The following is a 27,237-nucleotide window of genomic DNA, read 5'->3' as shown; positions in this document are numbered from 1 at the left end:
AGTCTCTTCTTGGCTGGCTCTGTTATAGCCCTCTGTCCTCATGGAGAACTCCCTCCATGACTCCTCCTCATGCCCGATCTCATGGCAACCATCTTCTTCTTCTTCTACCTCATGGCTCTTCTCCTGGACCCTCACCGGTTTCTTTCCTCTTGGCGCTCCTCCTTTGGCCCCCCTGGCTGGGATCAGAAGTCCAAACTTTTTGTTTCCTCTGTCCAGTCATTAGCTGTTCAGAGTCTTATTAATTAGTCAAAGATAATCAGGAAGCATTCTTTACACCACACTGATACAGGAGAGTCTTCTATATTCATGACAATGTCCATGCACAGACTGTGACTACATCTTGGGGTACAGAAATCAGCATCTGAATACACAGTGCATAAGACCAACCCCCAACAGATTCCCCATCACATAAAAGGGAAGGCAACCCCTGACCTGGACACAAAATAGCTGAATAACTACAAGAAGAATTTGGAATACCCTACCTGGGATGCCAGGAGTACCATCACAGTATCATGAGAAGATCATGGTTGGTGGGTTTCAAAGCTGCATTTAAATACACTGTTATACTCTATCATACCAATAGGATAGGGTTAATCATGTTCATTTTGCAGAAGATGGACATGACTCCCAAGAGATTAAATGGTCCACTTTGCAAGGGAGGAATGACAAATGGTTACACTTGGCGCACAACTTATCACTTCAACTTGGTCCAATCGCCTTTTAACTCTGAATCTATGCTCCAGCCTTCAAAACTAGAAACTGCATCCTCCTTGCATTCTGCCTTAGTGTGTTTCATCAGCTCAACTGTCACATGTAAGGTACTCATAAGGCACTAGGAGAATGCTTCAGTCAATAAGTTTCCATTGCAGTCATGAGGACCTTAGAACCATTCACAGAACTCAGGCTTTTTCTGTTGTGTTGTGTTTTGTTTTGTTTTGTTTTGCTTGACAGTGTGGTGAAGTAGTTTGTAATCTCAGCAGTGGGCAGGGTAGAGACTGGAAAAATCACTGGGACTTACTGGATAGCAAGCCTAGCCAGCTTGGTGAGCTCTTGGCCAAGGAGTCATTGTCAGAAAGAAAGAAAGAAAGAAAGAGAGAGAGAGAGAGAGAGAGAGAGAGAGAGAGAGAGAGAGAGAGAGAGGAGGGAGGGAAAAAGGAAGGAAAGAAGGAAGGAAAGAAGGAAGGAAAGAAGGAAGGAAAGAAGGAAGGAAGGAAGGTAGGCATATACCCAGAAGGTGCTCCAACATGTAATAAGGATACATGCTCCTTACTTATAATAGCCAGAAGCTGGAAAGAACCCAGATGACCCTCAACAGAAGAATGGATACAGAAAAAGTGGTTCATTTAAACAATGGAGTACTACTCAACTATTAAAAACAATGAATTTATGAAATTCATAGGTAAATGGATAAAACTAGAAAACATCATCCTGGCTGAGGTAACCCAATCACAAATGAACACACAGGGCATACACTCACTGAGAAGTGGATATTAGCCTAGAAGCTCAGAATACCCTAGATACAATTAACAAACCACTTGAAACTCAAGAAGAAGGAAGAAAAAGTGTGGATAGTTTGATCCTTCTTAGAAAGGGAAAATGCAAATCAAAACAACCCTGAGATTCCACCTCACACCAGTCAGAATGGCTAAGATCAAAAACTCAGGTGACATGCCAGTGCCTGGCAAACACCGAAATGGATGCTCACAGCCAGCTATTGGATGGAATACAGGGCCCCCAATGGAGGAGCTAGAGAAAGTACCCAAGGAGCTGAAGGGGGCTGCAACCCTGTAGGTGCAACAACAATATGAACTAACCAGTACCCCCTGAGCTTGTGTCTCTAGCTGCATATGTAGCAGAAGATGGCCCAATCAGCCATCACTGGGAGGAGAGGCCCCTTGGTCTTGCAAACTTTATATGATCCAGCACCAGGGAACNCCTGGGCCAAGTAGTGGGAGTGGGTGGGTAGGGGAGCAGGGGCGGGGGGATATAGAGGGAACTTTCGGGATAGCATTTGAAATGTAAATAAAGAAAATAATAATAAAAAAATTAAAAAAAAGAAATGCAAAAATGCAAGGTGGAGCCAGGCTCCTTGGCTAACAATGTTTGCTCAGTATGTTCTTGGCTCCTTATGCTGAGGCACCGGAACCCTCAGTATTTCCACCAGCAGGCTTTTGACCATTTTGGTAATACTCTTATCTTGGTCCTTAGCTAAAATAAACACAGTTCATAAATGCAAAAAAAAAAAAAAAAAAAAAAACCCTCAGGTGACAGCAGATGCTGTAGAGGAAGAGGAACACTACTCCATTGCTGGTGGGACTGCAAGATGGCACTCTGGAAATCAGTTTGACTGTTCCTCAGAAAATTGGACATAATTCTACCAGAAGATCCAGCAATATCATACCACTCCTGGGCATATACCCAGAAGATGCTCCAACGTGTAATAAGGACACATGTTCCACTATGTTCATAGCAGCCTTATTTATAATAGCCAGAAGCTGAAAAGAACGCAGATGTCCCTCAACAGAGGAATGGATGCAGAAAATGTGGTACATTTATACAATGGAGTACTATGCAGCTATTAAAAAGGAACTTATAAAATTCTTAGGCAAATGGATGGATATCGAGGATATCATCCTGAGTGAGGTAACCCAATCACAAAAGAACACACATGGTATGCACTCACTGATAAGTGCATATTAGCCCAGAAGCTCAGAATCCTTCTTAGAATGGGGAACAAAATACCCATGGAAGAAGTTACAGAGACAAAGTTCAGAGCAGACTGAAGGGGCAACCATCCAGAGACTGTCCCACCTGGGGATCCATCCCATATACAATCACCAAACCCAGACACCTTTGTGGATGCCAACAAGTGCTTGCTGACAGAAGCCTGTTATAGCTGTCTCCAGAGAGGCTCCACCAGTGCCTGACAAATACAGAGGTGGATGCTCTCAGCCAACCATTGGACTGAGCACAGGGTTCCCAATGGAGAGCTAGAGAAAGGACCCAAGGAGCTAAAGGGGATAGCAGCCCCATAGGAGGAACAACAATATGAACTAAGCAGTACTCCCAGAGCTCCCTGGGACTAAACCACCAACCAAAGAGTACATATGGTGGGACTCATGGCTCTAGCAGCATATGAAGCAGAGGATGGCCTAGTCAGTCATCGATGGGAGGAGAGGCCCATGATCCTGTGAAGGTTCTATGCCCCAGTATAGGGGAATGCCAGGACCAGGGAAACAGGAATGAGTGGGTTGGTGAGCAGGTGGAGTAGGGAGGGGATAGGAGGATTTTTGGAAGGGAAATGAGAAAGGGGATAAAGTTTACAATGTAAATAAAGAAAACATCTAATAAAAATATCATTCAGAAATATAAAAAAAGAAATGTAAATAAAGAAAATATCTAATAAAAAAGGAAGGAAAAAAGGAAGGAAGGAAAGAAGGAAGGAAGGAAGGAAGGAAGGAAGGAAGGAAGGAAGGAAGGGGGAGGGAGGGAGATTATCACTACATGTGCACACAGGTGTATACACACACACACACACACACACACACACACACACCAAGCAATAGAAGGAGGGGAGGAGAGAAGAGAGAAGATTGCAAGATTTATACTTAAAACCAATAATAATAATAAGAAGAATAAGAATTTCTTGTATGCTTCTAATATATGAAAATGTGATTTTTTTCTAACAGCATTTGCAGAGAACACATTTTAAAGGAGAAAAGTAAAATCGTCACAGTTCTGTAAGGATATCCTCACGGATGAGTCTAGCCCTGCAAAGACTTGATGCGCCAGGGTGGAGGAGTACCCAAGGGAGGACCTCCACCCTCTCAGAGGAGAAGGGGAGGAGGTATGTGGGAGGGACTGTGGGATTGGGGACAGGGGAGCAGCAACTGGAATATAAAGTAAATAAATAATGAATGGAAAAAGAGTATCTTTGTGGAAATTGAATATTCTAACTTTGTTTTTGAAATGTTTTGCTGATGCTAAAAAAAAAAAAAACATTCTTTTGAGACTACTGTTAACTTTTCTGTTGGATTGCTTTTAAGGTTGAGAGAACTTTTATGATCATTTAAATACTTCCAGTTTGAATTATTTAGCAGTTTTGGTTTGATTTGGCAGTTTGTGTTGGTATTATTCTAGATATGTATGTTTCCCCAAACTTTGATACAGTGTCGCCCGATTTGTTGAGCTCATTCCTTGAGATATAGTGAATGGACCTAAGCTTCAATTATGTCATTTAACTTTGTTCTTACTTTAGTTTCATTTTATGAAAATTTACTAGATATTTATGATACTCATTTTTACATTGCATAGGTGACTAATTCCTATTTTAAACATATTTGTTTGAGGCAAGCTCTCATCCATCCCAAGTGGGACGCAGAGGAAACAGGACTGATTGAATATATAGACAGAGATATAAACATATATGTATATTGAATGTTTCACCTGGTCTTCAGTATATGCTGGAATCCAGAAATAGGCTCTAACGTCAGCCCTTGGTTCCAACAATGATTTGAAGACATTGTTTGTTAAGGATTTGCTTATTTTTATTTGCTGTGTTTGAATGTTTGTCTGTGCGTGTGTATATGGACAATATGTGTGTGTGTGTGGTGCCTTCAAAGAGAAGAACAGTGCATCAGATTCCCTGGAACTAAGTTACAGACGACTGTGGGCCACCATGTGGATGCTTAGAACCCAGTCAGGGTCCTCTGAAAGAGCAGAGAGAGCTCTTCATCACTAAGCCATTTCTCCGGGCCAGAAACTGTGGTTTTCTGTTTATATACTTTCAACTGATGTTTAGTCTTAATTCATTTTGACTAGCCAAATTCTGAGAGGCTTATCCAAGATTTCTTTTGTGCTCATACATGGATAGTTTTGATAAGGTTCCATTACACAGCTGAAAGACAGTGACACTGATTCTGAACTGCAACACTGAAGGCCAGCCTTTCACTCAATACTTGTCATCTTATTTTACATGGTTGAGTTATAGATGCACCATGTACATTAAAGTCACTTTCTGCAATTGTACTTGCCTATTTTCCATTGGACCTATTTATTCAGTGTATAGCCAGTTATCTACTATGGTGTTGATAATGGGCATTTAGAATTCATGATGCAACTTCCTATGTCAAAATGACTTATTATCCAAAATTCGTCTTGCCTAAGATTAGCTTAAATTAGTTTATAGCCTGCCTTTCTTTAGGATTGTCTAACATTTGTTGGCCTGAATTACTTTTTTTTGGATTTTTCTTGCATCCAAGATAGCATTAAATTTTATTTTTACTCAATCTGGATACAAAATTTGATCATTTTCCATTTTACTAAGTTAACTCAACTTTGCATCTAAATAGTTACTATAGTTATCAGACCCCACTTCACCTGGACCAAGTAACTTTTCAGTGTTTTCTTTTTCACGGGGAAGGAGACATGTGACTTCTTAATTCTCTTGGGTGAAAAATCCATTGTGAAAATTTGTATTTCGGTGAAATAGGCTTTATATAGTTTCTTTTAGACATAAGTTCTGTTCTTTCCATTTTAATTCTGTGGATTCTGAGCCCCCATACCCTATCAGGAAGTTGGAAGAACAAAGAGATTGCAAAAGCATCTTTCTTTGCAAAAACGCCTTCATCAGTGACATGTCTTGGAGGCATCTTTCCTGCATCTCACTCACTGTGACCAGACTGTGTGACTCCAGACCACACTTCTCTCTATTAGCAGCCATCCAAGACTCCAGCCAGGCAGCAGACCTAGAATAAAGCTTCATTTTCCTCATGGTTGATTTGGAGCTAAGGTTTCAGCAGTTCCACAGAAGTGCCCGGTTGAGCTGGTAGGATGGCTATCACTTACACCCACATTTCAACCTTTTGAAGAAGACGAATTTAAAACTGGCAAATCTCTACCTCTGCACCAAACTGGCTCATACTCTTCTGGGCAAAGCTTCCTGAAAATTTATTCAAGAAGCTATTAGACCTAATTTCTTTGAGGACTCAGTTGCTTCTTCCTTTGCTCATTTATAAGTTACTTCAGTATTAAGCTAGATGCGTGAAGTACTATATACAATCTTGGAACGTCCCTGGATTGCAGCTTTTAATCCAGTTTGTCTACTACAGGGAGAAGGGAAAGTGGAAACTTCACACAGAAGTTATTCGAGAATTTGAGCCAGTGTGTGTGTTTGTGTGCTGAACTCGTCTCCTGAAACAAATATTTTACTAGGTCAGTCTTAATCTTGAACATTAAAATATCCTCTGGCACACTATTGTGGATGCCAAGAAGTGCACGGTGGCAGGAGCCTCATATGGCTGTCTCCTGAGAGACTCTGACAGAGCCTGACAAATACAGAGGCGGATGCTTGCAGCCAACCATTAGACTGAGCATGGGGTCCCCAATGGAGGAGTTAGAGAAAGGAAAGAAGGAGCTGAAGGTATTTGTAAACTCATAGAAAGAACAACAATATCAACCAACCAGACCCCCAGAGCTCACAAAGAGGGACCCATGGCTCTAGCCACATGTGTACCAGAGGAAACCAATGGGAGGAGAGCCCTTGGTCTTGTGAAGGCTTGATGGATGCCCCAGTGTAGGGGAATTCGAGAGTGGGGAGATGGGAGTGGGTGGGTGGGTGGGTCAGGTAACACCCTCATAGAAGCAGGGGGAGGGGGTATGGGATAGAGGGATTAGGGGAGGGGTCTGGGAAAGAGAATAGAATTTGAAATGTAAGTAAGTAAAATATCCAGTAAAAAAAAGAAAGAAAGCCAGAAAGAAAAATAAATGTATCCTTTTGTTCTCTTCCAAATAAATAATATCTTTCTTTTTTGAAATATTATTTTTTATTTCATTTTTAAGATTAGTATATAATTACATTATCTTCCCCTTTGTTTATCTTCCCACAAATGATCCTGTATATCATTCCTTACTCCCTCTCAAATTCCTTTTCCTTAATTGTTATTGCATGCATATACATATATACATACATATTCCAAAACATAAGCCACTCAGTCTGTACAATTTAACACGTTTAAGTAAACTATGACTTTGAATCCTCACTTTAGGTGCCCTTTGAAAAACAGTTCTATTTCTCTGTCTGTCGATTCCCTCTTTAAGAGATTAATTAAACTTCATGTAGGAGACAATTTATGCATTGGAGAAATTTGTGTTCATGGTTATCTACATTTTTTATTTTGTTTGTTTGTTTGTTTTACATCCATGCCACCAAAAATTTGAATATCTCAGCTTCAACTAATGTTCTTCTTCAGAAAACTCTCCCATTCTGAAGAAGAAAAAAAAATTGGGTTGGTTTTATTTATTTATTTATTTTTGAACAGCATTACAGAAATTCTCAGTCCTTTCCTAGCCCTGTGCTCCTTAAATCTTAACCCCTGGAATACTGTCCATTTTCAAAGCAACTAGAAGCATAACATAATTAGGAATGGGAAATCTACTGACCATTCACTTTGCCAGCACAGGCCCATAATTGTACCCTGTAAAGTCTTAGGCCAGAATCATTTGGAAATTCAAAATATATAGATATTCTTGAAAAAAGCAATTCTGTGGTCTGGGCACATGGCTCAGTCAGAAGGCAGCTGCTTGCAAGTAAGAGGACTTGAGTTCATTCTCCAGAAGTTACCAGAAAGAGCAGGTGCAGTGATATACTTGGAATTCTGGCACTGGGGAGGTAGGGGTAGGTGAAATGGGAGAGTTGCAGGCTAGCCAGCAGAGCCTATTCTCAGCCTGCTCTGTTTCAAAATTAAAAAAAAAAAAAAAAACATGATGTATAGCACCCGTGGAATGAGACCTGAGCTTGTCCATTGGCTTTCACACAAACATGCACACATGTATGGTTATCTGTACAAACATATGCCCCTGCACACCTACCCACCAAAAGAAAATAACATTATGTACACTCTTATATAATGCCTACTGTGTGGTCTGGAATCAATCCACATGTGAAAAGCAAATTAATATTTTTATGACAAAATACATGCACATTCACACTAAATAAGACTGTGATAGACTAAAATTATACACATAGTTCAACCTCACATCAGTTTATACATAAAAATTCCCCTCACCAAAACTTTACCTGTAAGCAATAGAATAGGTGCTCATAAATCCAGATCTGAGGCAATTCATTGACACAATTTGTATCATTATCCACAACAGCACCTTACTTCGTCTTCCATTAGACTCTCATTTAGGAACTGATCAAAATTAAACACAAACCAGGCTCACAAAACTGTTGAGTTCTCTGATACTCAGGCTTGCTGGGATGTCTAAATGATTAACCCTGGATAGGGCTTTCAGTTAAGTAAAGTTCTGTTATGAGAAAGAAATATCCTTATAAATCAGCACACAATCAGCTTCGGTTGCAGTCATTTTTTGCACAGTTAATTTAAGTTATAGTCTTACAAAGAAGCCAAGAAAACCCATGAATAATGTAAGGACAGAGGAAAGTTGCTGGGTCACATATTAGTAAGAACTCTTTGAACTATCAGGGTGTGGTCCAGAATCGTTCAAATATGGAGTGGAGAAAACTCAGTTCTGAAAGATAGGGCAAAGCAACGTTTTAACGTTTAAACTCTGAAGAGAAGTTTCAAATTCTCAGTGAAAGTCCTTTGGCTGGCCGTGTTCTGCCACATGTGTAACTAGTAGAGAGAAAGGAAAAGTTCCTTTCAATTGGCAACTTTCAATGTAAATACTCTCATTGTTACCAGTTTCAAACTGCTCCTTTAAAGCCACTGAACAGGCACAGGATGACACCTGCCTGCCAACACTCCTAATCCAGTTAGATCCAGCCCCAGTAAACAACTGTCGTAACCTTGTTGCACTTTATGGCTACCCAGCTGTATGAGAGCAAGCTAAAGCCAATAAAGGATGACTTGTGATTAGGGGTTTGTACTTTTGTGCTTAAAATAACAAATGTGACCATGTGGGATGAATTTACCATTTTTGCATAGGAGTCAAAGGACAGACAACCTTTGGGAGTTTTTTCTCTCCTCCTACCACACTGGTGCAAAAATTGAACTCAGGTACCGCAGGACTATCCTGCCAACCCAACTTTAAGATGACAGAGAAACTGACCTCTTTAAAACCCAGTACTATGACCTACTGTATGCCATTGGCAAAAGTACTTTAGTTATTTTTTTCTTGGGGATAAAAATTATAAATGTTTGGAAAATAGAACATGTCTTGAGATATGCATTTAGGTTACTAAGCAAACCTAACAACTATATGAGTTACCTCACATAATTATTGAGGATGAGAATTCTTAAAATCTAGCCGTTATCAAATATGTACGACATTATTATCTGCTATAATACTCATGCTGTATAGTAAGTACTTCTTTGGAACTTACTGCTTCTGTCTCCTGGAACTGCTGTGTCCTTGGTCTGATGACTTTATCAGCCCTCCCTGCTCTCTTTGCAATCATTATGCTACTCTGTTTTTGTGACTCCCACATTCTCAGGCCTAATTGATTTATGGGTGAGACTCTAAAATATCAGAACCATTTAGCAAACACCGGGTAATGATTTAAAATATAAAAAATATGACCATATTTGGCATATATGAACAGACTACAAATTATTTTCATTTTGGCTTCTGTATTACTCACTTCTTTCTTCCTGTCCTTACTCCTCAGAAATCTGCAATGAGGTCAGAAGATGGAACATAGTTAGGAAAGGGATTACTAACGGTTCAGTATTTATATTCCTGTGTAAGCACCTATGCGGCTCTGTTAAGTTGGAGCGACAGGTTCAGAAAGATGAAGATTGGGAGGAACGCTATACCACCATTTGCTTTCTTTCCTTTCTTTCTTTATTATTAGATATTTTCTTTATGTACATTTCAAATGTTATTCCCCTTTCCTGGTTTCCCCTCTGAAAACCCCCTATCCCCTCCCCTCCCCCCTTCCCCCACTCCCTGCTCACCAACCCACCCACTCCTGACCCCCGCTCAGCCCCTGCTCACCAACCTTCCCAATCCTGGCATTTCCCTATACTGGGGCATAGAACCTTCACAGGATCAAGGGCCTCTCCTCCCATTGATGACCGACTAGGCCACCCTCTGCTACATATGCAGCTGGAGCCATGAGTCCCACCATATGTACTCTTTGGTTGGTGGTTTAGTCCCTGGGAGCTCTGGGGTTACTGGTTAGTTCATATTGTTGTTCCTCCTATGGGGCTGCAAATTAATTCAGCTCCTTGGGTCCTTTCTCTAGCTCCTTCATTGGGGACCCTGTGCTCAGTCCAATGGTAGGCTGTGAACATCCACCTCTGTATTTGTCAGGCACTATTGGAGCCTCTCAGGAGACAGCTATATCAGGCTCCTGTCAGCAAGTACTTGTTGGCATCCACAAAAGTGTCTGGGTTTGGTGATTGTATATGGGATGGATCCCCAAAGAGTATTGAAACACTACTGACCATGGCATATTCAGGCACCTTCATGACTTGATTTTGCCACATCAACTTGCAGCCTCCAAGACTGAGGAAAATGAAGTCAGGGATTGTGGAAGAGGCATGAAATGGTCTAGCCTATGCCATTTTCCCCAAGAATACAGTTCTGGAAAAGGTAGAAATAATAAACAGCTTTCGGTATACAACAAATGAGAAAGGTGTACAAGCCTGACATTTCAAAGGGTGTTTGAAATATTAAAAGAAAATTGTGGTTTTATCAGGACACACACACTAAAGTTGTTGGGCACCACTAATGAATGAAATCATGGTGTCATTTGAAGATGCATATACTATAGTAGTTACTTTACAGACAGACACAAACCAGCAATGAAGAAAACTTGTAGTCCTTATTCATAGAAAATAAAATCGATGAGTGATTATATATGGATGATCTAAGTAGTACAAATTACCACTCAACACATTTAAACCATTAGACAAAAGGAATAATATGATAATAGCTGTTCTTTCCTACACTTACAACTTTTATTAATTCAAATTCAAAACTTATTTGGTGCCACAGAAAAAGAAGAAATCATTTATACCTACAGACACCAAAGAACAGTCCAACAGGTTGCATGTTTGGTGTCCTTATTAAAGAAAGAGAGATACCTTCAAGATTTGATTCCCCTACTTTCAGTGACCTGGAGAAAGTACACTTTGTAATATACAAAATGCAAAACAATTACTTCAAGTGTTCATTAAAGAATAATTTAGCCTAATAAGTGCTATGAAATACATTATTCTGAATTATTTCCTCAGTTTCATTTGCAGATAATCTGGTGGAATCTGAAACATGACAGGAAGGTATGAATAATAGAAAGATAAATTTTCTAACAAGCAGATGTAATGAAGAAAGAGGGCTTAACTGGAGTGAATAGGAAAATATCATTCCCCTCTAGTGGTTATTATTAAAATTACCAATGTCCCTCAAACAATCATCAACTCCCACTCTACCATGTTCTTTGTAAAAGTAACCTTTATTGGCCTGGTGTAATTGCTATCTCAGATGTTTACTGCTGAATAAGCTCACTGTTTCTAGCTCTTTCTGAACTCTGGCTGACTGGGTCAACTCAGCTGTTCTGGCCCAAACTCCTCTCCAAGCTGACAGATTCTAGTGGTTTCCCTTGACTTCTGACTGAATTACTCTGCTTGGCCTTAAACGAATTCTGGCCATTTTGCTCATTCTCTGTTTCATTCTATCTTTAACTCCAACCTCTCTGTAGATTTATCCCTGTGTTCTCTCTCTCTCTCTCTCTCTCTCTCTCTCTCTCTCTCTCTCTCTCTCTCTCTCCTCTCTCTCTCCTTTCTCTCTCTCTCCTCTTAAATAGCTTCTCTTTCCTTTCTGTTCTTGTGAGAATTGGGTATATCATATCTCTGACTCATTCTGCCAAATCTTTCTCTGATTCTGCACTTTGTCTGCCCCTCAATTAGATGTCACTTTCAAACATGGCTGCTTCCTTCTAGAAATTAACCTTACCTACATTATTTGCAATTAAAGGTGTGTGTTCCATCCAGAACATACAAAATCTGGAAGATTTTTGGATTGGATCCCTTGCCAGAGCAGCCATGTTGCTGGGTTAAAATTCATTATAATCCCTGGGCAGCATTTGACTATAATTTCCTTAAAAAGGATTTTATCAGTTTTTTTTTTCAATTACTATGATAAAGCTCTCTTGGTCATTCTGATATTTAAACTCTTCTTTTCATAATTTGCTTTCAATTTTCTTGGAGACAAATGCAGTATGGTAGAGCAGGAGAATGGAAAGTGATGAAGTCAAATGTCTTTAACCTAATGTTGGAACTCTTTACCATCTGGTTCTTTCTCGAATTCCAACTTCAAATATAGACTAGATTCATTTCTAACCCTGTTTTTCTCAGTGTAGAACTTATTAACAATCCTAAACTAAATCTTTTCAGGGCCGGGCAGTTGTGGTGCATGCCTTTAATCCCAGCACTTGGGAGGCAGAAGCAGGCAGATTTCTGAGTTCGAGACCAGCCTGGTCTACAGAGTGAGTTCCAGGACAGCCAGGGACATACAGAGAAACCCTGTCTCAAAAAAAAAATATTTTCAGGGTCTTTTATAAAAATGTGTGTTTGTACACTTATGGTTGAATTTACTGCAAGTATGTATCTATCAAGCATGAAAATATCTCCCTGTTTTCCCTATGCCATGAGCTTCTGAATGGTAAAGAATAAACCTATGATCCTATGTTGTTAGTGAATGAAATAAACTTTTAAAAAAAAATCAACAAATGCACATTTAATCACTAAAATCAATTAACAAATGCTAACTAATTCTTTTTAATGCCTCTGTCAAGTCTCTAAGCTTCTTTGTGTGTTTGGGGGGGGGGGTTGTCATTGTTGTTTTTAAAGGACAGCAAGGTTTTTATCATACAGTATTTTATTTTATAAAGTAGAAGTGTTCTGATGGTTCAGTAGTAGTTTGGGTTTTTAGAAGAATCATAATTAAAACTAGTAAAAACAAAGGAACAACTAACATATTGGTTCTGAATTATTTTCTTATAAAGCAGGGACAAGGAGACAGAACACTGGAAACATTGCAGATTAGGTAACACTGTGTTGTGGCAAGTTACTTCTTTTGTGTAAGGATTAAAATAGAGAGAACTTCATTATCATTCCATGAAGTTGGCCTGTTTGGGAAATGGCCCTCATCTCTGCAATCCTGACTTCTTAGGAGCTCAGATAAATAACTTGGTATCTGCTTGGTTCTATGGAGTAGAGCATGGATGACTCTAGCTTTGTTTTTAGCCGAGTCCTTTGGAGGACCTTCTATAAGATTAGTCTAAACCAGCAGCCTTCTTAACTTTGATTAAACAATTTATCTTGAAAGGGAAGATAATTTTTACAACACCTTTTCACTTAAAATCTTACAATTTTTGCTTTACAACAAAGAGAAATTGATTGCAAAATTATTTTTGTAAGTGTAAGATTTTATGTGCACTTAGTAGACCAATGAGGTATTATGGGTCTGTTGCCTTACTGAACTTTCAAATAGCCAAATGTGTGCATTTGTGCATGTATGCAGCATACATGTGTGCACACACATTCACACACACATACACACACACACACACACACACACACACACACACACACACCAAATGGAACAAAATGAAGTAATTACCAAGTACTTCCAGATTTTGACTTTTATTAACTTCTACATTTCCCAACAGATAACAATATATCATCCTTACTAATTTGGTGGTCACATGTTGGAGTGCTATCAAGGACAAGATTAATCTATTTCATGTGATAGCATTGTAAATCATTCTATATCCTTATGATTCTATTGAGTTTTACATCCTGAAAGCTGAGATACAATTCTTCATATGATATAATGATACAGTCACTAAAAAGAATCTTTCATATTGACAGAGATTTATTGACTGTTAATTAACAACACAGTAAGCAACAGAAAATGTATATGCTATAAAAATGAAATCAATCCTGGCCAGGTGGTGGTGGCACACACCTTTAATCCCAGCACTTGGGAGGCAGAGGCAAGCAGATTTCTGAGTTCAAGGCCAGCCTGGTCTACAGAGTGCGTTCCTGGACAACCAAGACTACACAGAGAAACCCTGTCTCAGAAAAAATAAAAATCAATTCTTCTTTCTAGCCACATTCCAACATTTCTCCACACAAGGATTTGCATGTTAACTAGCAAAGCTTTATAAATCCCCAGTGCTGTACCAGTTGAGGTTACCCTTGCTACAGTGCTGAAGGCTCTGGTCCTGAATGTGAACTAAGCAATGCTTGTTGCTGTGTGCTGCACACTGAAAGTCATTACAGGCAGTGTGCAACCAGAGCATGGCTTGTCCTCTATGGCTAGCAATTTTTCCAGTGATCTTACTACTCTCGGTAAGTTTAAACATAAAAAGTTAAAATAAAGGTAAAGTTACCAACGTGCTTTAAATGTGTGCCACAGATCTTATCACTCGCTGACTTTGCAAATGCTTCCTTGGTACTATTGCTCGTGTTGCAGATGCATGCTAAATAAAGCACAGCTCTGTCAAATTCAGGAGAGTTGAGAGAAAGGTATTCATCCTCAGAGGTGGAACTGTCAAGCATGAACTCATCGGAAACTTCAGAAACAGCACTCCACTTCTCTAGAATTCTAAAATGTCAGCATTAAGAGGAGTGCTTGTGGTTTATTCTTGGTTGTGCTAGAGAAATCCACAAGTATGGTGAAGTTCTTAGACCATTGCATGTATTAGTCGCTGCTATTTGGAAGGGCTATCAAAGTGAGACACTGTTGAAAATATCAAACATCCCAATGAAAGAGTCATACCCTATGAAGATCTGCACTTAATATACCTGATAAATCTTCAGGTATTTTTATTAACATTATTGATATAACTATAACTAACCAGTGAGTTTGTGGTAGGAACATTCAGAGTAGTGTTCCCTCTGTAGTTATTGGTTTATCTTAATTAGGTTTAAGCAATCACATCAACAACATTCGTGGGAAAGTGGTTGTACTATACACTCACAGCCTCTTTTCCTTGGTCATTATGCCACAAAAATAACTGTTTACAGTGTTAACAGATAATAAATAGATGATAGGAGACAAATAGGTGATAGATATAAATATGATAGATGATATATTGGCCTAGATATATGATTGATAGACTGATAGATTGATGATAGATAGACTGATGAAATGATAGATATTTAATAGAAAGATGATAGAGAGACAGAGAAACATAGATGATAGACAGTACTCTCAGCACTGTAATTTAAAGGTGATTTTAAGCACACAGATAGAAGTGCGTAGGTTATAGGAAAACCTGACACTACTTTAAATAAATAACTTGAGTATTCATGGATTTTGCTATGCACTGCGGGTCTTGTAACAAATCTCCTTGGATACCAAGAAATAAGTGTAATTCTTCCGCCCTGGAGTGTACTAAAGGAAGAGAGGAAACTGAGACACTTGAGAGCCTCAGTTTGACGTAGCAAAGTTGCACATTTCCTATGCACATGGAAAGCCTAGAAATAAATCCATATTTGACCCTCCAGGCAAGTACCCCACTGAGGGAGGAGGCTGCTCCAACAACAGGAGAACTGGGGGGAAGAGGGAAAGCAGAAGATTTGGTACCTCAGGTCTAAGTATCTTTCCAGAGACATTGGTCCACAGACTGAACCTCTGAGTGACAGCACTGGCAGGCTCCTCTGATACTACCACATCTCAGTTGCCCACACATCTTCCTTGGCCCTACTTCTTTGTTACCATGCTTTTCTGTTCATGTGTCCCACTGGCACTATCATCGAGATTTATAGGCTTGAAAGCTATTATATTTATTATTCTCTACTTAGGTACTGTAAAATTTGTTTGCAAATTAACTCAGGTTACTTTAATTTAAATTTAACTCAAATTATAGCAAGTGTGACTAATCCAAAATACATTGTATGCATTTGTGACTCATGAAATAAACTGCTTTACAATTGAAGATAGTATCTATGTGATTCTTTCCTTCTCTTGAAGTCTCAATTTGATATCATGTTTCATTATAAAGGGTATTTATTAGTAGAGAAAAGAACGGGCAATTTATTGTGGGTGGAAATTTTTCAGAGGCATCAGAAGAAAACCGTTTCCTTTGTTCTTTGCTTGTTTGTTTCTAGGGGAAGCTGAGTTGAGATGGCATTGGACTGTGAACGGCTGACTAATTTCTCACCGGATCAGGAGGTGAAGTGAGGATGAAAACCAACAGTTGAGCCTGCCACACCACGGTGAGCACTCCTACAACTAAGGCGGGAAGAAAAGATTACGCTAAGAACTTATGAAAAATGAAAAATACCATCTAACAGGTAAAGAAATCAGAGCAGAGAGACAGGGAAGGGGTCTGAGTCCTTCTCCCAGTGCCTAACAGTGCTGTTCACTGGTAGGTTCTGTTAAAATAAAATAACATGTTGAAGAAAAATATAAATAGTTTATTCTGGTTGAAATATGAGCTATCAAAGACTCAAGTTATATTCCACGACATATTTCACTGTGGATGATGGTCTGTGAACTTATTTTTTTTAAACAACAATAAAAAATATCACAGAACAAAACAAAGCCATCATTCGATACTTTATCAACCACGTTGGTAGGAGCCTCAAGTGGGCAGGCTGCTGCAAACTGGAGTCTCTTCTATAGGTCTCAGATGCTGTCTTTGGCTCCTTACACTCTTAGGGGGATGTTGTCCACAGGCCAGCTAGAAATAGTGTTACATTTCAGGAAGATTACATAATATTCATGAGAATGTTAAACCATACGTAAAAGGTAAGATACACAGCTAATACGGTGCTTAACAATAGCCTATATGGTTTTAAATCTCTACTTACAACATTTCTTCTCTCCATAGGCATGATGCTCTGGTTATCCAAACTTAATCAGTCAGAAGGGTCTTTGGTACATGTGCAAGGGGCTGGGGATGTAGTTCAATGAGAGAGTGCTTTTCCTAGGATGTAAAAACCTGAATTCTACCCCAATCATAGCAAGAAAGTAAAAATAGGTACATTAAAAAAAATTACAAAGGGGCTGGAAAGATGGCTCTGCAGTTAAGTGTCTGTTGGTCTTACAGAAGACAGCAATTTTTGTTCCCAGTACCCACATCAGATGGCTTACAACTGCCTGCAAGTTCAGATCCAGGCTACCAGAGGACTTTACAGACACTGCACACATATGGCACACACACACACACACACACACACACACAAATTTTCCAAGTTTTTAAAATAATAGATTAAAATGTTTTATGTAAGAATGGTGGCTCCTATCTGTAATCCAAGGACTTGAGAGGTTGACACAAGTTGACGCTCTTGAGTTTAAAACCACACAGTGAATACAGATGAGACTGAGATACAGAAAGAGGCCCTGCCTCAAAAAAAAAAAAAAATGGTGTAGACGAGTCTCCTTCTAAGAAGCTCAGGTTACTGTTCACCAGTATCAGTGGTTTTTAATGGTAAACACAAACATTTCAGCTGGAACCTACTAAAAGGAAGCAGCAGAGAAACTTGGAGATGTGGTTATAGGAACATTTGGGTGCGTGTATATAACTTAAAGTATATATATTTCATGAAGTGTTTATACAAGACGACAAGGAACATAGCATATAGTGTGAGGAAGAAAGCCTATTGAATTTAAGGTTAACAATCTTATCAATTCTAATCATCATTTAGAAATCTACTTTGTCATTATTTCAAAAGAAGATAGTAAGCTTTGGTAGAATGAAAACTTGATTATAGTTCATATCTTCACATGATTTCCCCAAGTGCTATGTGAAGCACAAGACCGTTGCATGCATTGCTCATGTTGCCTACTTCGCATGGTAAAGAGATGATTCATAGCATAGCTGTGGGATTTACAGCCAGTGAAACCTGATTTCATTGTCTGTGACTCTAAATGAGCATAAGAAGTCATGGTAACTCCTTATCTTGGGAAAGAGTACAGGTTAGAAATCCTACTGTCCTTGCTCAGGTGTCCTAACAGGTCTATTAGACCCACTAGATGATGTTATTCAAATCAAGTTAGCTTTTCAGTATCTGTTGTATTTATTAGCAAAATGATGAAAATAATATTCACCTGCAAAACCACACATAGTTGTCTTGATACACTGAGGAATTCTTTGTAAAGAAAGTTTTATATGGAGGTATGTTGCTATTATTTGTTTCATTGTTATTGTTTGAGACAAGATCTCACAATATAGCTCAGGATAGGCTGGAACTCAGTGTCACCTAGGATGACCTGGGGGTTAAGATTAGAGGTTTGTGCCACCATAATAGTGACTTATGCACACTATTATTAGTTTTAAAACTAGTGCATCCTAATTCAAGAGCCACAAAGGCACTGGTTAAAGTAAATGTGTCCCCTAACAAAACCAAAATCACAAATCTCAGAAAGCTGCTGCTAGCAAAAGGGAGAGGGTGGGGTATAGAGCTGGGTGGGAGATAAAATGGGGAAAAGTAAAGACTAATCAAAATACATTATATACATGTATAAAGTTGTCAATGAAAATTAATTATTGAAAAATTAGAGCAACCTTAGAATAATAATGCTGTCTTATATGCATCTCAATATATATAATGTAAGTTCCTATTACAGTTAAATGATACTTATCTAAGCGGATGGCCGTATTGTGCTGTGTGTGGCAAATCTTGAGCAGTTTCCAGTGTCACAGTTCTCTGTATTCGATTCAGAGGAGCCCAGTGCCCTCATTCTCCTTGGAAATGTTTATAGATGGTTTCCTTTTCACACAGGGTTGTTCCTTATTGTGGCAGAGGATGATGTTTCTCACTCTAGACTTTCCGGTGCAGACCAATTCTTCGCTTATCTCCTTTCTGAAGATCTCTGCACGTTAGACACTTCATTTTTCACTGTCTGCCCACATTCTCAACACTGAGGTTTTCCTAACTGGACATATAGTTAAAGAATAAAAATGAAGACGTCCATGAGATTTATACCTCCATCCCTTAATCTGTCAAAACTTCCGGACTTAGATATTAAAGTACATACAGCTATACAGTTCTTTTTGTATGTCTAACCACCATATCAAAATAAATATGTACCAAATCAACCTCTCCAACTTCCCCTCAACTCTTCCCTTCTCAAATACAATCACAATTTTTTCCACCCGTTTCTCTGTTTCCTGGACCTTCAGCCCCTTAGCACATCCTATTGGTCTTGCACCGATGTATATTCCTCACTATCATTATAAACTATCTCATTGGGTCTCTTGACCCAATTCCTTGAGGCAAGACAGGCCTGGAATCTGTTAGGAACCAGCCTGGCAAGTGCATGGGACCATCAGTGGCCTACCAAAGGTGATGTGTACAGGTGTTTTTATAAATAGATTCCTTGCTTGTAAAATACATTATCTGCTATTGCTGTTCACTACAACAGCTCAGTTATATTGATTTAAATAAGCCATTTTGCCTGTTGTCAACTAAAGTTAGCTGTACTAAATGCTTTGCTCAGCAAAGTAAGACAGTGCCTTTCTTTCTGTTTTGAGCTATTCATCTCTAATCATCCTTCTGAAATCTTACACCTGGAATTTTTTTTTTTGTTTCCATCCACAGTGGAACAGTCATGGTCAGGCTTATGATAGTGATAATAAGCATCATTACTTTAACTTATTTCAAATTGTATCATAGCGAGAGCAGGTGAAATTCTGTCACAGTAGTAGATCTTTCTACATTGTGTCTTATTTGCCTAAACAACTCCTTGACAATATCCATGGGAAATGGACTCCCCAAGGTAATTTGAATCTCTCACCAGAAAAGTTGAATCTCCTTCAGAATATAAAATACTGTTAATACATTTGAATGATTTTAAATTATAATTCTCAGAGATGATCTGGCCATACAAATCATGAATTCGTAGCCACTATGTTTCTTGGTCCAACAATATGTTAATGATAAAAAAATACTGTGCTATAATAATATTTTGGCTTCTCCATGCTGCATCTAATAATTACTAAAATGCATCTCATTACTTCCAGGTGAGATTTATTCTCATGACAGTTGCTCCTCCTCTCATATTTTCAATGCAGTTGACAGCTCCTCCTTGGTATCCATTCTTGCATGCCACAAGAGTCATTCCTTAATGCTTGCTTTGCTTCATGTCATAAATCCAATGAGTCACTGCATACTCTCTGTTCTGCATACAAAGTGTTTCTGGTACCTAATCTCCTTCCTTTAGAGTCATAGCCTTTTTTGCAGATTGAGGCAGTTTAGCCTCAAAGAGATACACCGATGTGGCTTCTGACAGCACCTTCCACTGACATTAAACCAAAGAGGGGTCAGCCCAGAACCAGGTCCCAAAGCCTTGTCTCTGAAAGGTGAGGGAAAATGGAAATGGTCATCTTGCTGCTATATACTGGTCCACAGAGGAGTCACTTGTGGTGAGAGACAGAACCAAAATAGAATTAGCTGTGATGACAGGCAAGCAGAGCTTCAGGTTTCCCCTTAGTTCCTGCCAATGGCATGACCCTGGGGTATTCACCTTTCTAGAACTGAAGGTACATCATATTTGACTTTGGTGTAGTAATTCTAATGGTATAAAGTGGTTATGAGGACTAACTAAGGTCATGTACCCTAAAAGTTGCTAGCTGACCTGTTTGAATGCTCACAAACATAGTGTCCTTACATTCTCTTACTACTTCTAGGCGCCATCAAATGCAACTCAGAACACTATGTTCTCCCAGCCCTCTGGCATTGCCATTATGTGGGAACCAGGAATTTTATTTTCTCAAACAGTACAAGGAAACCTGGATGATTGTTTATGCTGTGTCTTAAGGTAGCTATTTGTCTCTGTAGTTCTCCAGATTTTAATTCACTAATACTGTAATATGTTTTGCTTCATGTTATTTTTATTCACCAACTCCCCTTGGGTCGTAACAAAAACTTTTATGATAAAAATGACCTTTTTCTACCTTTTCTTCTTCGTCCTTCTCACTCTCTTACACACTGAGGTGATAGATAGATAGATAGATAGATAGATAGATAGATAGATAGATAGATAGATAGACAGACTGATAGATGGCAGATAAATGATAGATAGATGATAGATAGATAGATAGATAGATAGATAGATAGATAGATAGATACATACATACATACATACATACATACATACATAGATACATAGATAGATACATAGATAGACTAATAGATTGATAGATGTTCAGATATATAGATACATACATACATAAATACATACAAACATGCATACATACATACATACATAGATACATAGATACATAGATAGACTGATAGATCGATAGAAAGATAGATAGGGATGATGATACACAGCTATTGAAACAGAGATTCTTATCTTTTTCTACTTTATGAATCCTTCATCTTCTCATAAAGTTCCCAAATGCCCTGCCTGTAAATCTCTTTCATTAGGAAGCCTTTCTCTGCCTGCAGTTCCAGTAAGTTCTCAGTATTTCCACAAGAAGTCCTCTATAGAAACTTCAAAGCTTGCCTTCCTCTCCAGAAGACGGCTTCCTGTCTTAGCGTCCCCAGTGCATATTGATATGTCTCTGTAAGCACGCATCTTGTCTTCATGCATCTGTCTTAGTCTCCGCCACATAAATCCCATGAATGGCTAAGAGTGTGCTTGAAGGTCCATAAGTAAGTAATAAATCACGGATGGTGTCATCATTATCCTTTTTGCCCTTAACTATTTTTCTTTCTCTAGACAGTCATAGTCCTATCTGAATTGTCTTTGTCACACTGTTGTTGCTTTGTATTCTGTATCATAAATGAATTTGATTTTTATGCAAGCACTATTTTCCCATAATCCTGAACACCAAGAATTAAAACCTGCATGAATACTTGATTAAACATACTCTTATTTGCATTAAAAACTGGGTGAATGCTTGAGTATATATACTCTTGTTTGTACAAAAATAGCATTCTGCAATTCCTGATATTTCAAAGTTGGTAAATTTCAATGTCCTTGTAGAAAGAAAGGCCTTATTTAAATTAATCATATTTTGCCAGTTTGTTGAATAAACTGGAAAACAATTAATCATAATTTGACAACTTTCAAAATAAACATTTACAATTCCTTTCCAAGCAATGTTCTTTTGTATCTCGAGAACAAGTTAAATAAATAAGTAAAAATAAATAGGTCCTTCCATGATGGCTCTGAGAGAGAATCCTCACTTGGAAAAGCATGAGGAATCTAAACATATTTGGCATCTGGCTGATGTCAGAAATAGCTTGAAGTGGGACACGGTGTTGGACATAGAAGTAGCTTTAAAGACTAATAGTCTCCATGTTGATCATCTCTGGCCTTCTAGCTCTCTAACAATACTGAATGCTTGCTGATAGCAGCTACAAAGTATCTTAAATCTTTCTTGCTTATTTTGTGGTTAAAAACCACCAACCGACTTGTGTGATTAGTGGGAAAGTAAGTAAAAAACTTATTGTTAGGGTTCCTTTTTCTGGTCAGACAGCTAGAAGCCTTCCAGTAGCCTGACTGGTTAACACTTTGGGAACCAGAGAGGTAGGAAAGGAAAATAATCAAGATGCTTTATATAGGCAAATATGCACAGACACATTTTCTCATACAGTCATTTATATTTTCATTCAAAGTCTCATTTACACATTAACACATTCACATTTTTGTTGGTCCCAACCACCTCCACCGGTCTCATATACTCTACAAGCATTCATATATATATATATATATATATATATATATATATATATATATATATATATATATACCTACACACATACATATAGAGAAATAGACGTATACAGTTGGATGGATGGATGGATGGATGGATGGATGGATGGAGCAGAGCCCTTCAAGCCAAACTATTCAACCAACAACTTTATTTCTTTTCTCTGGCTTTTTTATACCTACTTAGACAAAAAAAAAAGTTCTTTAGAAAATTACCTCAGAGATAAAATGTTACATAAAATGGGAATTACAGAAGGATGTTGATATTAAGTTCAAAACAGTGTTTCGTTCTCTAAACTTATTATAAGTTCAAAGCAACAGTTTTTACATGACTTTGCCTTATCATGGTGCATGAAGGTGGTTTTATCCTTGAAGCTAAATGTTATCCTTGAACACAAATTTTCCCCAGTCTAGTTCTCTTTTTAGTGTGATTATGAAAGCTCATTGTATTTCTTATTATGAACCCTTTACTTACTATATGAGGAGTGTGCATATTCTATTCTTGATTCTAACTTTATTACAACTTTCTAGCAAAGCAACTAAGACCATCTTGTAAAACTTTCTTTCTAAAATTATTTGAAGCAAATCAGGAATTTTGTAAAATCATTAATTCATCTAAACAGCCTTGGTTTCATGAAAGTTTGTCTTTATGTTTAGCTCCAGAAAATCTTATCAATAGGGTGGGCTAATGCCCACGGATTATTATATTAATCAGCTGCAAGAGGCAATCCTGAGATGAAGTCTCTTTGGGCTTTGCCATCGAGTTCACCCATGGCAGACCATGCAGAAATGGTGGGCCGAGTCCTAGAAGGCTACCTGCTAGCCTCTGCCTATCCTAGACGGATCCTGACAGGCTGATTGATATGTAGAATTTAACTTTGGTACAACCAGTCAAAAAGGAAGCACACATTTCATTTACTTTCCCCTCCTAGCACAGTAACTGAGCTGTTCCAGTCTATACAGCATCCAGTTCTCTGAGACTAGGCCAGAGACAGGACAGCAGTTAGCACTGAGGTAGTTGGCTGATTCCTGTGGTCCTGTCTGAGGAGAGGGCAGGAAGTGCCTGCTTTCCTTCCTGGCTTGTGATACGCCTTTATTGTTCATATCACTAGGAGAGCATCATAACTTACAGCATCCTGTAAATAATCTGGTGGTGTGCATTGTGCCTTTTCATTCTGTGATTTATATATGACTTTTCAATCCCCAACCTTGATTTTTAGAAATGACAAAGAAGGGAACTTGTACTTCCTGATAACTTGAGCTGAGAGTGCCATTCAGGTTCTATTAGCTAAGCATAAAAATATATTACTATCATGCCCTAGGGAAGATAAGTGTATTTTTAGCCTCCTTCCATTGCTTTAAAAGAAGAATTTTCTAACAAATTTAGATTAAAGATAACTACCTCTCTTAATTATCTATAACAATGGAGAATAGAAAATTAGGATCTACAGATAATCCAAAATTCTATCTTAGGAGCATATTAACTATTTGTTCTGAATGACCTTCTTAGCTTTGCTTAGAGTGGAAAATTCATTTGACTTTTTCTGTGATTGGTATTTATGGTATCTCTTCCCTTAATGATCACCAATGAAGGAAACACTAGCAAGTAGCTGGAAGTGTGTAACCAAAAGTCAATGACTCATCATATGTTAGTAAATCTTCTTTGGGGGTTTTACCGTAGACATAGCCTCCCTAAAATAGAATGAAATGCAAAACATTTTGTGTATTCAGTGATTGAAGTTTTAATTGTCTTAATTGGGATTTTACTCCTGTGAACAGACACCTTGACCAAGGCAACTCTTATAAAGGACAACACTTAATTGGGGCTGGCTTACAGGTTCAGAGGTTCAGTCCATTATCATCAAGGCGGGAGCATGGCAGTGCCCAGGCAGGCCTGGTGCAGGAGGAGCTGCGAGAGGGCTATCTATATCTTCATCTGAAGGCTGCTAGGAGGAGATTGGCTTCCAGGCAGCCAGGAAAGGTATATTAAAGCCCACACCCACAGTGACACACCTACTCCCACAAGGCCATGCCTCCTAATGGTGCCACACACTAGGCCAAGCACATACAAACCCTCATAATAATAAAGGCAAGATAGCATTGCCTCTCTGCAAGAATCAAGCTACATCTTTGCCCACCCTATTTCACAAGCAGTACAATCCAGAACCCATATTAATAAAATTGTGCTATTTGAAAGATAGATTTGAGGGTTTCAGGAGATGGCTCAGGGAGTAAATGCTTGCTCTATTTATGTACATGCCTATGTTGAGAAGCCAGACTCCTACGTGAAGGACCAAGTATGGCAATATATAGCTGTAATCTCAGGATAAGGGGACAAAATCAGGAAAGTCCAGGGATCAGAGGTAAGCTCACTATCCAGCTAGTCTAGCCAATCTGAGAATTCCTGTATATATGGATGATGATAATAGAAATGATGATGATGATGATGATGATGATGATGATGATGATGATGATGATGATGTAGAGTAGTATAGAAGGACACCTGGCAATGGTCTGAAAGTAAGAAGGTTACAGGAAAGGTTACTAGGGTAACTGTAATTAAAAAATACTTTATATGCATATACAAATATATCATCATGAAGCCCATTATGTACTAATTGGGCTAATCAATATGTGCAAATAAAGCTTCAGAAACTAAAAATCCTTCCGGATTCAGGGTGAACAGAGCAAATATCTCTTCTGTGTTTTGCTATCTTCAAACTGCTGTGGCTGGGTTCAGTGTCTGGAAACCATTTCCTTATTCAAAGGTTCTTTATGCTGTGTGGTCTCAGCAGCCGCAGCCTTTCCAGCTGTCCCAGAGCAATCAGATACATAGATTTAGGCCTCTTTGTTTAGAATTCTTAAGCTGAAAGGGGGAATCATTTGTCCTTGTCTGCAATCTTCTTTTCTGGCCCCAAGTCTGCCGGTAATTTGACTGCCGTTTCCGCAAGCAACGTGCTTCCAGAGAGGGTTGTTCTCAGTAAAGCCTTATAGGCCAGGGGCTCTTTCCTCCCGTAAGTGCTTAAACTGTTCCCAAACTGAAAGTAGAAAAATCTTTAACTGTTTTCCTCATGAAGCAATTTTACAAGTGCTGTCCCTGAGCCTCCCATAACAAAATAACCTAATCTGCTTGTTCCAAAAACAGAATTCTTAGCCTTGCTCACAGGCTTCTGAGTTACAGCTTCCAAGCTGGAACCAGGATAACAGTATTTTAGCAAGCAATTCAAATGATTCCTACTTATTATATTGCATTTTTGAATAGAATCTTATTTGAGTTTTTATATAACTGATACTTGGACCCTGATCCTTAACATTATGCTCTGAAGGAAGTATATATTTCCATTTCAATGAGTAAGTTTAAAATCAAGATTTGCATGTTTAATTTTTGCTATTGATAAAGGAAAACTATTTTAATCTAACTTTACAAATAGACTGCTTATTTGAGAGTATTATCTTGTTTTATATATGCCAAAAAAACTGTTTTAAAAATAAAATGAATGCACTAGCTATTGCAGGGTACCTGAAAGCCACCTTCTTCATTTATTTCAGTAGATGAAATTCTTAAACAAATACAATCTTAAAACAAATCATATCCATAGGTTCTACATCTGGGAATCCAACTATAGACTGAAAATACTCCTTAAAAATTACATCTGAAAAAAAATTATATCTGTACCCAGGCATGGCAGCATAAGTCTTTAATTACAGCACCCAGGAGTCAAGAGTCAGAGGCAGTTGGATCCCTGAGTTCTAGGCCATTCTGGTCTGAGTTCCAGGACATCCAGAGCAAATTGTGACACCTTGACAAAAGGGGGAAAAGCGTCTATTCAGACTCTTGTCATTTTATGAAGTCTTGTAAGTAGTCTAAAGACGATTGATGTATAGGAGGATATGTGGGGGCTATATACAAATAGAACTCCATTTACATAAAACACTGGAGCATCCAAGAATTTTGGTTATCTACTGCGGTACTGGATCGGACCAACTACGTTTGCCAAGGGACAGCTGTATTTGAATTTAAAGCTCAATTTGGGATTCCTCTTCAAAATATTACTGCCTAATTAGAATTATGAGATGTCCTTTGTGTCTATATACACACATGAACATACCAGGTATGTTCAATAGATATTTAAGTATTCCACCCCAGCAAAGGGCAGCGGTAACCAAGAAAGGAGAGACAGGCAGGTAGCACTGAAGAAAATCTAGAGCCCTGACTCAGGCTGCCCATGGAACGTCATTGACATTGTAAATTTAACAATAGAATACCCAAGAATCTCAGGACAACAACCACAGAGCAATAATTCCAAACTGTAGGGTTCCTCTGAGTTTGAGGGCACTGGCTGTCCTTCCTATTTGGCCATGACCATGGAGTGTGATGCCTTCATAAGCAAATCAATTCCAGCCCCTGCTTACACAGCTATACATGCAAACCAGTAACATCTGCCTCAAACAAGGATGCACATCAGAGTAAACGAATTAAATCAAGCTCAGAACATCAGATATCTTCACCATTTGTAGATGTGCTAACGATGCATCAAAGTGTGTATGGATGCATGGGGTGAAACCAAAAGTCAAATGGGAAGAGAG

The 27,237-nt window shown here is 38.6% G+C and overlaps 1 protein-coding gene across 3 annotated transcripts in view; it reads left to right on the top strand.

Moving 5' to 3' along the window:
- Htr1f (5-hydroxytryptamine receptor 1F) overlaps positions 1-27,237 on the top strand; it is a 139,294-nt gene that overhangs the window by 13,105 nt on the left and 98,952 nt on the right. Inside the window, exons 1-2 of one of the 3 annotated variants that reach the window (XM_029544250.1) lie at positions 3,817-3,847; positions 16,092-16,277. The gene's annotated coding sequence lies outside the window, so the exon portion shown is untranslated. Of the gene's footprint in view, positions 1-3,816; positions 3,848-16,091; positions 16,278-27,237 lie in introns of those variants that run through there. The other 2 variants (XM_021209848.2, XM_029544249.1) reach the window with 2 other exon arrangements.

This window comes from Mus pahari, chromosome 12 (genome assembly GCF_900095145.1).
Source record: "Mus pahari chromosome 12, PAHARI_EIJ_v1.1, whole genome shotgun sequence".
Taxonomy (NCBI): domain Eukaryota; kingdom Metazoa; phylum Chordata; class Mammalia; order Rodentia; family Muridae; genus Mus; species Mus pahari.
This window is presented reverse-complemented; position numbering and strand designations above follow the sequence as displayed.